We start from the raw sequence: 14,034 nt of genomic DNA, 5'->3' as shown, positions 1-14,034 counted from the left end.
CACTCTTGTTCTTCACCCCTGGCAGAAATGAAGTCTAAGCTGTCATCATCCTTCTTGTCAGAACGGGTCTGTTTATTGTTATATTGTACTCTCCCAAGTGCTCAGTACAGTGCTCTGCACACAGTAAGCAGTCAATAAATACGCCTGAATGAATGAAGGAAAATAACTCCTTACCTTCCCCTTTCCTAATCCTGATTTAACGGTAATTAGTTTCCAGGTCCTGTACCTAGCGCTGGGGTAGATAAAAGATAATTGGGCTGGATGTAGTCCTTGTCCCACATGGGGCTCACAATCTTAAGTCTCCATTTTACAGATGAGGAATCTGAGACCCAGAGAAGTGAAGTGACTTGCCCAAGGTTACCCAGCAGACAAGTGGCTGAGCCAGGATTAGAACCTCTGACTCTCTGGGCTCTACTCACTAGGCCACGCTCCAAAGCATTCAATCTTTCTGTGTACGATGGATTTTCTATCCCTTGACTCATTTTTCTTCTTGTTCTCATTATTCTTCTCTGGGTCACTTCCACAGGCCAGGTATGGGGTGGCTTTTAATCATGGCAAGATATTGCTCTTGGAGAGCTGCCTTTGTAATCCTGGCTTTCTCTGCTATATCAATACCTAAATTTCTTAGGTTGTGAGCCACCCCCTAGCCCCCAGCGCAGGGGACAGGGATTAATTCCCACCTATATATTCTCTTCCATTGCTCTGTACATGGTAAGCGCTTAATAAATACTATCATTATCGTGCCTAGCCTGTCTTTCTTCGTGCCAAGGAAGACCATGTGGCACATTTTTCTTTCCAAAGTATTTTACTTTGCATTGATGCTGGCTAAATTCCATTCTGTACAGATGAATCATATCTCCCAGGTCATACTGAATTCCATTCCTCTCTTCCAAAGCATCTGAAACCCTTGTCAGTTGACCGTCATCCACAAACTTAATAAGCAAGCGGAATTGTCCTCCCCAAATCTTTGCCACTGAGAAGTCCTGTGGCTTGAGAAGCAGCGTGGCCTAGTATTTGCTATGTTCCAGGCACACTAATAAGCACTGAAGTATTTACATGCTAATCAGGTTGTACACAGTCCATGTCCCACATGGGGCTTTCAGTATTCCCCCCCCATTTTACAGTTGATATTAAGGAGGAACACAGTGAAGTGTTTTGCCCAAGGTCACACAGCAGACATGTGGCAGAGCCGAGATTAGAACCCAGGTCCTTCTGATTCCCAAGCCCGTGCTCCATCCGCTAGGCTCCACCGCTTCTCAAGATCTTGGCTCACCCTCTTCTAGGATAAGCTTCCCGCCTGTTGTGTATTCTCCTCATGGCCCTGGGATCTAGATGTATCTTTCTGACTTAACTGAACTGTAAAGCAGAGTTGAAAGCCTTTCTTAAATCCAGATGGAGTTTTGCATCTCCTGCTTCCCACTTCTGTACATGTCACGTCAATAGAGCACAGAAGGAAATGAAATTTCCGTGGCACGGGTTTCTCTTCACCAGAGGCGTTCTGGCTCCTATCTAGACCTTTGTGCTCTTCTTGGGGATTGCAAACTGATTATATGATGATTGGCTCTGATATCATCCCTAGTATGAAAGTGTGCAAACCAGAGTACAACTAAACATCTGCTTTTAAGAAAAAAAAAAAAAGGCATATTTGCTCTCCTAAACGTTCACTTTATGACTCGGCCCTCCCCTATCAATCCATCAATGGTATTTATTGAGCATTTATTATGTGCAGAGCACCGTACTAAGAACTTGGGAGAATACGATCAGAGTTGGCAGACATTTGCCCTGCTCACAAAGAGTTTACAGTCTAGATCTCGAAGATGAGGCTGAGTAGCTTAGCAATAACATCCATCAATATGATGTGTGCCATCAAACACTGTTGCTTATTTCCATCTTTAAGTACTTTTCAAACACTTTCCTCCATTTATTTTAGAGGAAATCTGCTTAAGAAAAGAAATGAAATGCTAAATGAACTAAGGTGTTACCAGTGGATTTTAAAAGCAGCCTTAGGTAAAGCTACCCCATTGTTTCCAAGGTTATTGGATTATTTCCTTATTTGGAAGGTGTTTTTCTTTCAGGGGGATATGACATTTTAATTATACTTTTCCACAGGAATCAAGACCGATGGACTGGGGAATTGGTTATAAGAATTTCCTTGGAATGAGTCCGAAGGTTTCTTTTTCCCAAAAAATCTTTCAAATGATAAGATGAGCTCATATATTTTTAATTTTGATTCTCAGTATCACAGGATGCTTCCTCCTTATTTACTGCATCTATTTAAAAGACGTCTTTATTTTAGTGATCAAGTTTTACTTCACAGAAATGGGTAAATTGCTTGCTCAAAATGAAATTTATTTTGGTATCCATGTCAGGCATATAAATCCTAATGCAGGAAGGAAAAAAGAAACGACTCCAAATGAGTTAATAAATATCACTGATTGATTAGTTATTTGGAAACCAGATTCTATAGGCTTATAAAGTATTACCAAACTGCAAGGAAGGCACTGAAGATATGCAGATAGTTCTTTAGAACAATATGGTAACAGCAGATAGGTTGGATAAACGTAAGAAAGTAATTCATCACACACTTGTTGTGGGCCAGAAATGCATCCACCAACTCTGTTATACTGTATTCTACAGTGCTCTGAAGTCCCATGTGGGACCTGATGATCTTGTGATAATAATATCATATTACAGGCCAGTGCTCTATCCATGCTACAGCTCAAAAAGTCAGTTTAGCTTGGATTTATACAATAGTAGATTTATACTTCAAATTACTATTGGAGAAAAAGACAGCAATTTTTAAAAGGTACCCTTCCCTAACCATATACTTAGCACAAGTGAAAATTGTGCATATTTTCCCATCACCTGTGTGATCACACTGAGTAGGCAGGAAAGGTACCTACCAACTCTGTTGTACTCTGCCAAGTGCTTAGTACAGTGCTCTGTACACAGTAAGTGCTCCATAAATATTGGTTGTTGATTCATACCTATCTCTTTCTGTTTATCCCTTCTTCCCCCTTAGACTCTATCATGCCCCACAAGGCTGGGCGACGACAATGTCTTCCTTGTATTCCCATGCCAAAAAAACAACAACACACAGAGTGTTCTGACCACTGTTCAAAAATAAAATCGAAAACGTAACTCAGAGGGAAAAAATAGCAAACCTCTGGCATGGCTTGCTTTGCGAATGCAGAGATAGATGTTTGGAATTGAGCTGCGATATCAGACCCGTCCTTTACAAATCATTCATTTATACTTTAAAAGAATATTTCACAAGAGATGGAAAAGGACAGGACAGATAAATTAGACTTGATCATAACCGAGTATGCCTACACTGTGCTTCTGTTTCCATAATCTATTATAAACAGCAGCAAACGCACAAGGAGAAATAAGGAGAAATTGCATTTCTTTATGACCTTATTTGAAAGATAAACTCCTTGGGGAAATACAATTTATTCAGATGATCAAGACCTGCTGTGCCAATCTGGGAGCACACTACAGAGATCAAAAAATATTTACTTAATTCTGTTGAGTATAAAAGCTTTTAATGAATGCATAATTAAGACTGAAATAAAAAGGGTATACAGCTTTAGAAATGCCATCACTGAGCCAAGTCATTAAATATCCAAGGCAAAATATCCAGTTCTAACTCCACCTGCCCCTACTTGGTTATAGTTACATATCAAGGTATTTTGTAGGTTATACAACGTGGTGCTACAGAAAAGGACTGAACTCTGTGTTTTCCTGGTTTCCCCAGAAAAATGGAGCTCACCGGTGCAAAGTAAAACATTTAAGTTAGTAGATGAACGGTGAGGGCTCGAATGATTAAAGCAGCGGCGTGGCCTAGTGGAAAAAGCTCGGGTCTGGGAGTTGGGAACACCTAGGTTCTAATCAAGGCTGCTGTGTGACCTCGGGCAGGTCGTTTAGCTTCCCTGGGCCTCAGTTCCCTCGTCTGTAAAATGGGGATTAAGACTGTTAGCCCCATGAGGGACAGAGACTATGTCCAACCCGATTTTGGGGGGAAATACAAGCTAATCGGGTTGGACAAAGTCTCTCTTCCAAACGGAGCTCACAGTCTTAAGCCCCGCTTTACAGTTGAGGGAACTGAGGTACAGAGTAGTGAAGTGATTTGCGCGAGGTCACACAGCGAAGTTGGGTAAACGATGAGGGGCCGTGGAGTATGTCATAGATACCCATTTGCAATCAAGTATTTTGCAAGTATCTGTAAGCATTCAGATAATATAAAAAAAGCATACTGATGCACTTATATAAATACGTAAACAATGCAACTGTAATTTTAAAAAGTACATTGATTAGCATTACTATTTTACATCTTTCTCAAGATTTAAAATATTTTACATGATTCTGAATGTCTTCAAATAATTTGAATTTTTTTTTTTAATCTTTTACAGGAATAGCATAGTTTCATTTTTGGAGTTGGGAACCCTATGCGGGACAGGGACCGTGTCCAACCTGATTCACTTGGATCTACCCCAGCACTTAGTACATAAGTGCTTAACAACAGGGACGTGTTCTCCCAGCGCTTAGTACATTGTTCCGCCCACAGGAAGCTTTTAATAAATACTATTACCGTTGCTACTACTAGAGCTGTGAATAATTCTTGAAAAACTCAGTTTCATACGCAGTTGATTTTTTGAGTCTATAATCCAGTAGGCAGGAAAAAAAATGCAGTTGTTATTAACTATATTTACAGAGCTTAGCGTGTCCAAAAACGTACTACTAAATTCGATAGGAAAGATCAATCTCTTGCCCACGAAGAAATTATAATCTCATTGCCCGCATCACAGTTGACCTAAACTTATGCAGCGACACATGGAACTAGCTAGCATTAAAAAAGATTTTGAAAACCGTTGAACCTTTAAATGGCTGTGAAAAGCAAAAGCTACTTAAAATTCTAAAAAAAGAAACGGCTGTTGAAGCAGTCACTACTACCTACTTTCCCCTTGCGGGCTACTTCAAATACCTAAGAAGAAGACAATTTCCACAAAGTTGCTTTATTTGTCTAACTTAAGCCATAAAAAGTACCAGTAATGGATATGGATTATTTTTCTTTCATTCGTTCTATGAGCACCCAAGTGCTCGTTTTGGGGAGTATAAGAGATAATCCCTGTCTTTCAGGAGCATACAATCTATTTTTATGACTTTATAATATTGGGCTTTACTTTTTCAGGTTTATTATTATTAATAATAATAATGTGTTAAGTGCTATGTGCCAAGCACTGTATTAAGCACTGAGGTAGGTACAAATTAATCAAGTTGGACACATTCCCCGTCCCACATGGATTCACACTCTAAAGTGACAGGAGAACTGGTATTTAACCCTCATTTTTAGATGAGGAAAGTGAGGCCCAGAGAAGTTAAGTGACTTTTCCAAGGTCACCTAGTAGCCTAGTGGCTGAGTTGCGATTAGAACTAAGGTCTCTGACTCCCAGGCCCGGGCTCCTTCTACCGGGCCACGCTGCTTCTCGTTGAGGGCAGAGAACTTTGCTACCAACTCAATCAACGGTATTTATTGAGCCCTTACTAGTTGCAGAGCACTGCAGTGTGGCTCAGTGGAAAGAGCACAGGCTTGGGAGTCAGAAGTCATGGGTTCGAATCCCGGCTCCGCCCCCTCGTCGGCTGTGTGACTGTGGACAAGTCACTTAACTTCTCTGTGCCTCAGTTACCTCATCCGTAAAATGGGGATTACGACTGTGAGCCTCACGAGGGACAATCTGATGACCCTGTATCTCCCCCAGCGCTTAGAACAGTGCTCTGCACATAGTAAGCGCTTAACAAATACCAACATTATTATTACTAAGCTCTTGGAAGAGTACAGTACAGCAGAGATGGCAGGCATGTTTTCTGCCCCAAACAACCTTACAGTCTAGACGACTATATAACTTGGTTATATTGTACTTTCTCAGGAGATGAGTACAGGAGTCCGCACTCAGTAAGCAGTCAATAAATAACGCTGATAATTGATGCTACACTTTCAGTTTATAAAATTATTTGAGGCTTTATAAACAATGTTGATAAGAAATGAGGGAGATGTCTCAAAGTACCCTCGCACAGACGGTCCTTGCTAGATAGAGATTGATAGAGAAAGGCCAAAACCTTAAAAACCTCCTTTCCGCAAGCAAGGAAAAAAAGATAGAGGACATTACTTGGTTGGTCATCGTTTCATTTTATCTCCACTTCATGGATATTTTCAATAATTAAAGAAGTAGCATGGCCTAGTGGAGTGAGCACAGGCTGGGAGTCAGGTGTTTTGTGCATTATAGGACATTGGGCAAGTCGCTGAACTTTTCTATCCCTCAGTTTCCTCATCTGTAAAATGGGGAGCACATCTCTGCTCTCCTTCCCCCCAAGACTGAGTCCCAAGTGCGATAGGGATTATGTCCAATCCGACTGTATTATGTCTACCTCTTTGCCAGCACAGTGCTCGACATGTAGTGAGCACTTAGCACGACAACTGTTATCAGAGGGCCTGAGTTCTAATCCCAACTCTGCCGCTTTTCGACTGTGTGACCTTGAGCAAGTCACTTCACTTCTTCATGCCCCAGTTACCTCATCTGTAAAATGGGGGTGAAGACGATGAGCCCAGTTTGGGACAGGGACTGTGTCCAACCTGATTAGCTTGAATCTACCTCAGTGCTTGGTATAATGTCTGGCACATAGTAAACACTTAAATACCATTAAAAAAAACTCATTGATTTCCATTGGAATAATGGCTGCTGTTCTACAATTTTCCTATAAAATGAGCTTTTTCAACACCACAACTCCCATGTTAGAGGTGAACTAGTTGTAATACTTCATTAAGTTATTTCAAAAAGCTATAATCTTTCATTTACCTATGCACTACAAAATGTCTCCATTTTCCGTCAATGTAGAAGCAACAGATGAGTTGGATGGCGGGTGTGAGCCCAGGTAAGATATAATGTCTATGATTGGGGACGTATGAAATATACATGATGGGATGATCACATTTCAAACGTGTTATGAAATAGCTCAGTTTTAGACAGTGGATAACTTGTCTTCCTTGATGATAAAAGCTACTAGGCACGTAGTATATATTTAGGATATATTAATAAGTTACTAAAAGAATAATACTTGGTATGAGAAGAAACTCCTAAAACGATCTCAGTTATCTGTAGCTAAGAAGTAATGATCTCCTGGTAAAACACCATAAAATATAAGAGACAACACGTGTCAAAAATAGATTGAAAACTTCAGATCTACTATTTAGAACCATCAGTGAGTGGTCTTCTTAAACCCAAGAGGTACGCTGTTTGGTATTATATTAATAACAATAATCAAGGCATTTATTAAGCACTTACTATGTATTATGCATTGTTCTAAGCATCAGGGTAGATACAAATAGATCAGGTGGGACACCGTCCCTGTCCCACATGGGCTCACAGTCGGTTTATATCAATGTCTGTCTCCCCCTCTAGACTCTAAGTTCACTGTAGGCAAGGAATTTGTTCATTTATTGTTGTACTCTCCCAAGCGATTAGTACACCACTGTGCACATAGTAAGTGCTCAATAAATCTGATTGTTTGACTAAGTAGGAAGGAGAACAGGTACTGAATCCCCATTTTACAGATGAGGACACTGAGGCACTGAGAAGTGATGTGACACCCAAGCGACACACCAGTAGGCAACTGGTAGATCCGGGATTAGAAACCAGGTCCTCTGACTCCCAGACTAACCATTCTCAGTCATAAAACTACATGAAGAGTCCAGGAGCCTCCAGAATGGCATATTAAACAGTATTTCACTATTTATCATCCAGTCATTTTTTTTTTTTAAGGTCCACAACCTTTGTTCTTCAGATAGTTCAAACAATTTAGAACTCACTCTTCCCGACACTTCTAAAAGAGACTAAACAACAGCTTAACTGCTGTGCCTTTGAAGGAAAGTAGTTGATTTGCAATTCAGCTTCTTTACTGCAAAGCTAAATGAACTTTAGTATCAGACTCTAATTTTACCTTGTCTACTCCTCTATGTTCTTCCGTTTCCTTAGGTTAGAAATGGTTTAAGGATAAGGCAAAATCTAACGGTCCAGGCTCGACTCCTCTTTGAGAGATGTAATGTTGAAAGGAATTCAGCTTAATGTCACGCAATTGAGGGAGTTGAATTTTCACGACAGAATCGGACGAATGGCAAACCTCTACGGAAAAATGTCTCTCTGGTTTCTCTGTAGGGATATAAGCTCCGCGCATACACCAGTTGGAAGTCCCTTTCCCTCCCGATACCACAGTAAGTCTCCTCTTTTCTCCATAAAAGTGCTAACCTAATGCTGCTTAATGACAAATTAATGTCCATGAATAAAAAATACACCTCTAATAGCATGGAGTAATTTGCCATTACAATATCATCATTGGACATGCCCCTGGTTTAATACGATGTATTTAATTCATAACCTAATGAGTGATATATAAAAAGAGCGAGATGAACCCTGCAATTACATTTATGTGAGCCTGTCACCTTATTTGTAAAACCTTAGAGTCATTTACATTCAAATTAGAACAAATGAGTGATTTTACCAAGTGTGCTGATAAACGGCCGCATTGCCACAAGACAGAAGTGTATTTCCTGTGAAAACATTAACGGTTTCTTATTATGGGTAAAAGATTTCCATGCATATTGCTCAGTGTGGTGTGAATAATGACTTTTTTACTGATTAGGTCAGAAGACTAATACGGAGCCAAATGAATGATTTTTCTCTTCATCCTGCCCGACTTTTGCCTCAATGCCGCTCTCGAATTCCCGTGGACTCACACTGCCATCTGCTGCTCCTGGGTCGACGCTGAGGGAATCTTTCCTTCTTCTAGACCTTCTCCATCACCTTTCCTTGGAATGCTAAGGAATTCCCTCCTATGAAAACATCTAGTAGTAAGTCAACGCGTACGTCTGCTCGCCGGGGAGGCAAAAGTAGAACCCCCTCGATGGAAATACCAAACTATATGTTGGGTTTTGGAAAGGAAAATGCAAAAGTTCTATTTGTATGGTGCTACGCACAGGCTAAGCTCTTAATAAATACTATTGATGGCTGCACAGAATATGGTACCAAGTGCTTGGGCAAGTACAATAGAGTTAGAAGGCAGGATCTCTGCCCTATTTCCTAAAACCCTGTTTACCGATTCATTATTCGTTCATTCCATGAGCACTTACTGTGTGCAGAGCACTGTACTGAGCGCTTGGGAGAGTACAATACAACAATAAACAAACACATTCCTTGCCCACAAGTCTAGAGGGGGTGACAGACGCTGATAGAAATAATGTATAGATACGTAGATAAGTGCTGTGGGGTTGAGGGCGGGGCAAATATCCAATGCCCAAAGGTCAAAGATTCAAGAGCAGAGACGAGGCAGAAGGGAGAGGGAGCCGGGGAAAAGAGGGGTTAATCAGGGAAGGCCTCTTGGAGGAGATGTGTCCTTAATTAGACTTTGGAGGTGGGGGCATGACCTGCTCTTAAGGAACTTGCAATCTAGAAGGGGAGAACCAGACATGAAAATACATGACAGTAAAATGAAGCAACCCAATGGAGAGAGAGGTACGTTAGTGAAAAGAGGAAGGAGTTCAGCTGGGACTGAGGGGGAAGGGAGAGAAAAGGGAATTGGACAAGTAGCCAAGTGATTAGGCAACGTGGAAATGCTAAGGTGACTCTCGTGGGGTGATGACATTAAATCAGGGAAGGCCTCTCGAAAGCAATGGGATTTCCAAAGGGTCTCGAAAGTGTGCCAACTAGCATGGCCTAGTGGATAGAACATGGGCCTGGGTGTCAGGAGGACCTGGGTTCTAATCCTGGCTCCACCCCTTGGTCTGTGTAACCTTGGGCAAGTCAACTGTACAATGGGGATTAAGGCAGTGAATGCCAGGTGGGACAGGGACTGTGTACAACCTGGTTAGCTTGTACCTACCCCAGCATTTTGAACAGTGCTTGACATATAGTAAGCGCTTTACAAAAACCATCATTATGGAGAGAGGGGGGGCCTGCTAGGTTTGAAGCGGGAGGGAGTTCCATTCACAGGGCAAACAGGACAGGGGTGAGAGTGATGAGAAGAGAACACGGGAGTAAATTAGCTTGGGAGGAAAGAAGGGTGCCATTTGGGATATAGTGGGAGAAGATGGGATAATAATAATAATAATTAATAATGGTATTTGTGAAGCGCTTACTATGTCCCAAGCACTGTTCTAAGCTCTGGGGTAAATACAAAGTAATCAGGTTGTCCCACGTGGGGTTCACAGTCTTAATCGCCATTTTACAGATGAGGTAACTGAGGCACAGAGAAGTTAAGTGACTGGCCCAAAGTCACACAGCTGATAAATGGAGGAGCCGGGATTAGAACCCATGGCCCCTGACTCCCAAGCCCGGGCTCTTTCCACTAAGCCATGCTGCTTCAAGTAGCTAAGTAGAAGGCAGAGAGCTTAGCGAGTGCCTGAAGATCATAAAAGTAAGCAATCACTAAAGGCTTTACGACTGATTGATTTCTTTTTGAAGGGGGAACAGATCGAGTGCCAACTTTTCACTCTGAGCATGGGGGATAAATTTAGGTTGGGCATGTTGGGCGTGAGAGTGGGGACAGAACTTGGAGGAGGTGAGGGAGAAAAAAGAGGGAGATGGGGAGAGAGAAGATGGCAAAGGATGGGGGCAAAGAGGGAGAAGGGAAAGAAAAAAGAGAGAGAGAGGAGATGGAGAGAAATAAGAGAAAGGTAAAGAGGCGAGAGGGGGTGAGGGTGAGAGAGAGGGGAAGTAAAGATGCCTAAGTCGCCTTCCCTGTAATTCAGCCACTTCCAGGATGGTTTTTTCCACACCCATACCAGGCTCTTTTGCAAGTAGAGAAATGGCATGTGAAATCTGGGCAATAGAGTTCACACCCCTAGGCTGCTTTTAGAAATGGGACTTGTTTTTTAAAAAAGCCACCTGCAGTCAAACCCTGTATTAAAAAACAAAACAAAAAACATGGTATTTGTTAAGCATTTACTATGTGTCAGGCACTGTATTAAGTGCTAGGGTAGATACAGGACAATCAGGTTGGTCACAGTACCTGCCCTCATGGTTAAGTAGGAGGAGTAAGATTTAATCCCCATTTTACAGATGTGGTAACTAAGGAACAGAGAAGAGGAAATGACTTGCCCAAGGCTACCCAGAAGACAAGTGGAGGAGCCGGGACTAGAACCCAGGTCCTCTGACTCGTGCTCTTTTCATTAGACCTCAGCTGCCTCCCAGCTACTGGTTTATTCATAGTATACACAGTGGAAAGTTGGTGGGAGGCCATACTGGAGATAGAAAATGAGACAATATTGACCCACAAGAAATTTTAGTCAAAAATGGGAATTTTGAGTCATTTTTCTTTACAATTTTATTTCTGAACAGTGCCCAGCACTCAGTAGAGTGCCTGGCACACAGTAAGCGCTTAACAAATACCATAATTATTATTATTCTGAACATTTCATATCCACAAGATGGCACCCAAGCTTAAACAAACATTCTACTTATAAAACTACATTACTTATCCACAATCTGTCATAAGTAAATTACCATATCACAGCTCAGCTCAATACGTTTGCTAAACCATGAACTAGCTGAGTAATTCATCTCTAAAGGAAAGCATAATCTTTATAGATGTTTCTTTGATAGGAACTCAATTTCGAAATTTGAATGATTATTTTTTAATTTTAAAAACGACAAGCTTGGAAAAAACCCCCACAAATGCAAAGAAAGAAAAAGCAGGTAGGATTTGGGGGATCGTTTTTCAATCTCTCATTTCTTCTCGGTGATAAACAGGTTCTCATTTGGGATACGCAAGACCATAAAGATCTTGGATTATCTTTGAAAATGGTAATCCTGGAATAACACAAGGGGATATCCCTTTTCTAACAGGGAAACTTTGGGATTCACGTGCCCTTTCGTCAGCATTGCCATTTGTTCTGTTCTTTAATCTTTTTGAGAGAACAGAGGAGATTTTCCCGTAGCGGGATGCTACTGTAGAAGTCTTTTTTCTTCTTTCAGGACAAGGACAGTCACGGTTGGTGTTTCAGCAATCCAAAACTTACGGATTTAGCACAGAAGGCCTCTCCTCCTCTATTCTTTTTGCATTCTGTGCATAAGTGTGCTGGTTCTTGACACCTCAAAACTGAGCTTCAGACAGGAAGCTCCCTCTGGACTGAAAACTCACTGCGGGCAGGGAACGTGTCCACGAATTCGGCTGTATTGTACTCTCCCAAGTGCTTAGAACAGTGCTCTGCACATAGTAAGAGCTCAGTAAATACTATTGATTGGTTGATTGATTGAAGCAGGTGGGGACAACGGTTTGGGGGGAGGTGGATCAAGGAGGAAACAGAGGGTGGAGGGAATTCAGACACACTCACAAAAAGCTGTGAGGAGAGAAATAATTTTAAGAGGGGAGATGAGGTAGGGAAAAGAAAGGAAAATGTTAACAGGGGAAGTGGGGAGGGGGCCTGGGAGAGGCTGGAGACACTGAGAAGGATCGATTTTGCTTTTAACAATTAAAAATCCGCTACCCCCATTGTGCAACCTCTCTGGCTCGAGACATACACATTAAGCTCATTTCAGTTATCTGGAATTGATGGAGTACACAGTTTGAGGTCATTTTGATAAAAGTGACCATAGAACTATTCCCCCATTTTTAACATCGGTCCCGTGAGAAAACTGTTTCTGACTTGCATCTCAGCTTTAAGATGAAATTTTCAGGAACCAATTCGAACCTAAGTCCACGGTCGGCCGACGCATCGGATTAACTCGGCTCTCAAGGAGGGGAGGAGAGGGTCTTACTAAAATTGTTCATGAATTATTACTGCTTCCTTCAATGTGTCAGTGAGCTGTGATAGTCTTTGCGCTTCAATTTTTGTTTCCGTATCAGAGAGCCTCATTATACTACGTACATATATATGTATAATTACTGAGCTAAGATGCTAACTTATAATGCTGCTGAGAATGCCCTGCAAATTACGTTTGCTCTCTGCTATTACACGAAGCACTGTAATTCCTTTCTCCTCTGCATTATAGGTCAATTCTGAGGACACTACACAGGAGAACATGAAGAGTTTTGTTTACTATAGTTCACCAGTTATGAGGGTAAAGCCTGGGAACCAAACATTATGTGCTAATTGAATTGTGTATGGAAATTAATTCTTTCGCGGCTTAATAAAAAGGAATCCATTAACAGCCACCATTCCTAGGTTAATCATCCCCGTTACCAAAAATGAAAAACTGAATTAGAACATCGAATTTACTATTCTAAACCAAAATATCGCAAGACTAAATACGGGCTACGACCCCGTTCTGTGTTCCAGCAAGACTAAATATTCAGCTCAGTGATTTCCACTCATTCTGGAATAAATACATGGTATCGGTATTTACCTGACCACTATCCAATTTCCATATTTTGTTTTAAGTGGTTAAAAGCAATGTAACCCATCTCAGCCGTTTTAAACTGCAGGTATACTTGAGAGCGTATCCTGTATCTTATATCTACCCCAGTGCTTAGTCCAGTGCTTGAGACTGAATAAGCACTTAAGAAATACAATCATTATTTACAATCGAGTTTACAATCGATCCAAGGAAAAGACCTGGAGTATTTGGTGACTCACATCCAACCCTCTGATCCAGACATTATGTCCAATCACTACAGGTAAATTAATTTATCCTGTAATCCCTGCTCACACCTCTTTCCTATGTGCCAGGCACTGTACTAAGCAGTGGGGTAGATGCAAGCTTAACAGGTTGGACACAGTTCATGTCCCACATCTGGCTTGCGGTTTGAATCTCTATTTTACAGATGAGGGAATTGAGGCACACAGAAGTTAAGTGACCTCCCCAAGGTTACAAAGCAGAAACACGGTGGAGTGGGAATTAGAACCCAGGTCGTTCCAACTCCCAGGCCACTGTTCTATCCAATGGGCCTTTGTATACTACAGTACTCTTTTTCTTTTGTATAAAAAAAATAATTTTAACCTATAGCAGCAGCTGACCCTCCACTTCTAGCCCCATTTCAGGTTGT

At 41.4% G+C, this 14,034-nt stretch overlaps 1 long non-coding RNA gene across 1 annotated transcript; it reads left to right on the top strand.

The window, feature by feature from the left end:
• The first annotated feature begins 8,034 nt into the window (after positions 1–8,034).
• On the top strand, positions 8,035–13,369 carry LOC103170935. The gene is made up of 3 exons (XR_003753670.2): positions 8,035–8,266; positions 8,695–8,902; positions 13,041–13,369. It is a non-coding gene; the product is annotated as an uncharacterized LOC103170935 (long non-coding RNA).
• Positions 13,370–14,034: the final 665 nt, after the last annotated feature.

Source organism: Ornithorhynchus anatinus, chromosome 19 (genome assembly GCF_004115215.2).
Source record: "Ornithorhynchus anatinus isolate Pmale09 chromosome 19, mOrnAna1.pri.v4, whole genome shotgun sequence".
NCBI classification, from domain to species: domain Eukaryota; kingdom Metazoa; phylum Chordata; class Mammalia; order Monotremata; family Ornithorhynchidae; genus Ornithorhynchus; species Ornithorhynchus anatinus.
Note: the sequence above shows the minus strand (reverse complement) of the source record. Positions and strands in the feature narration are given on the sequence as shown.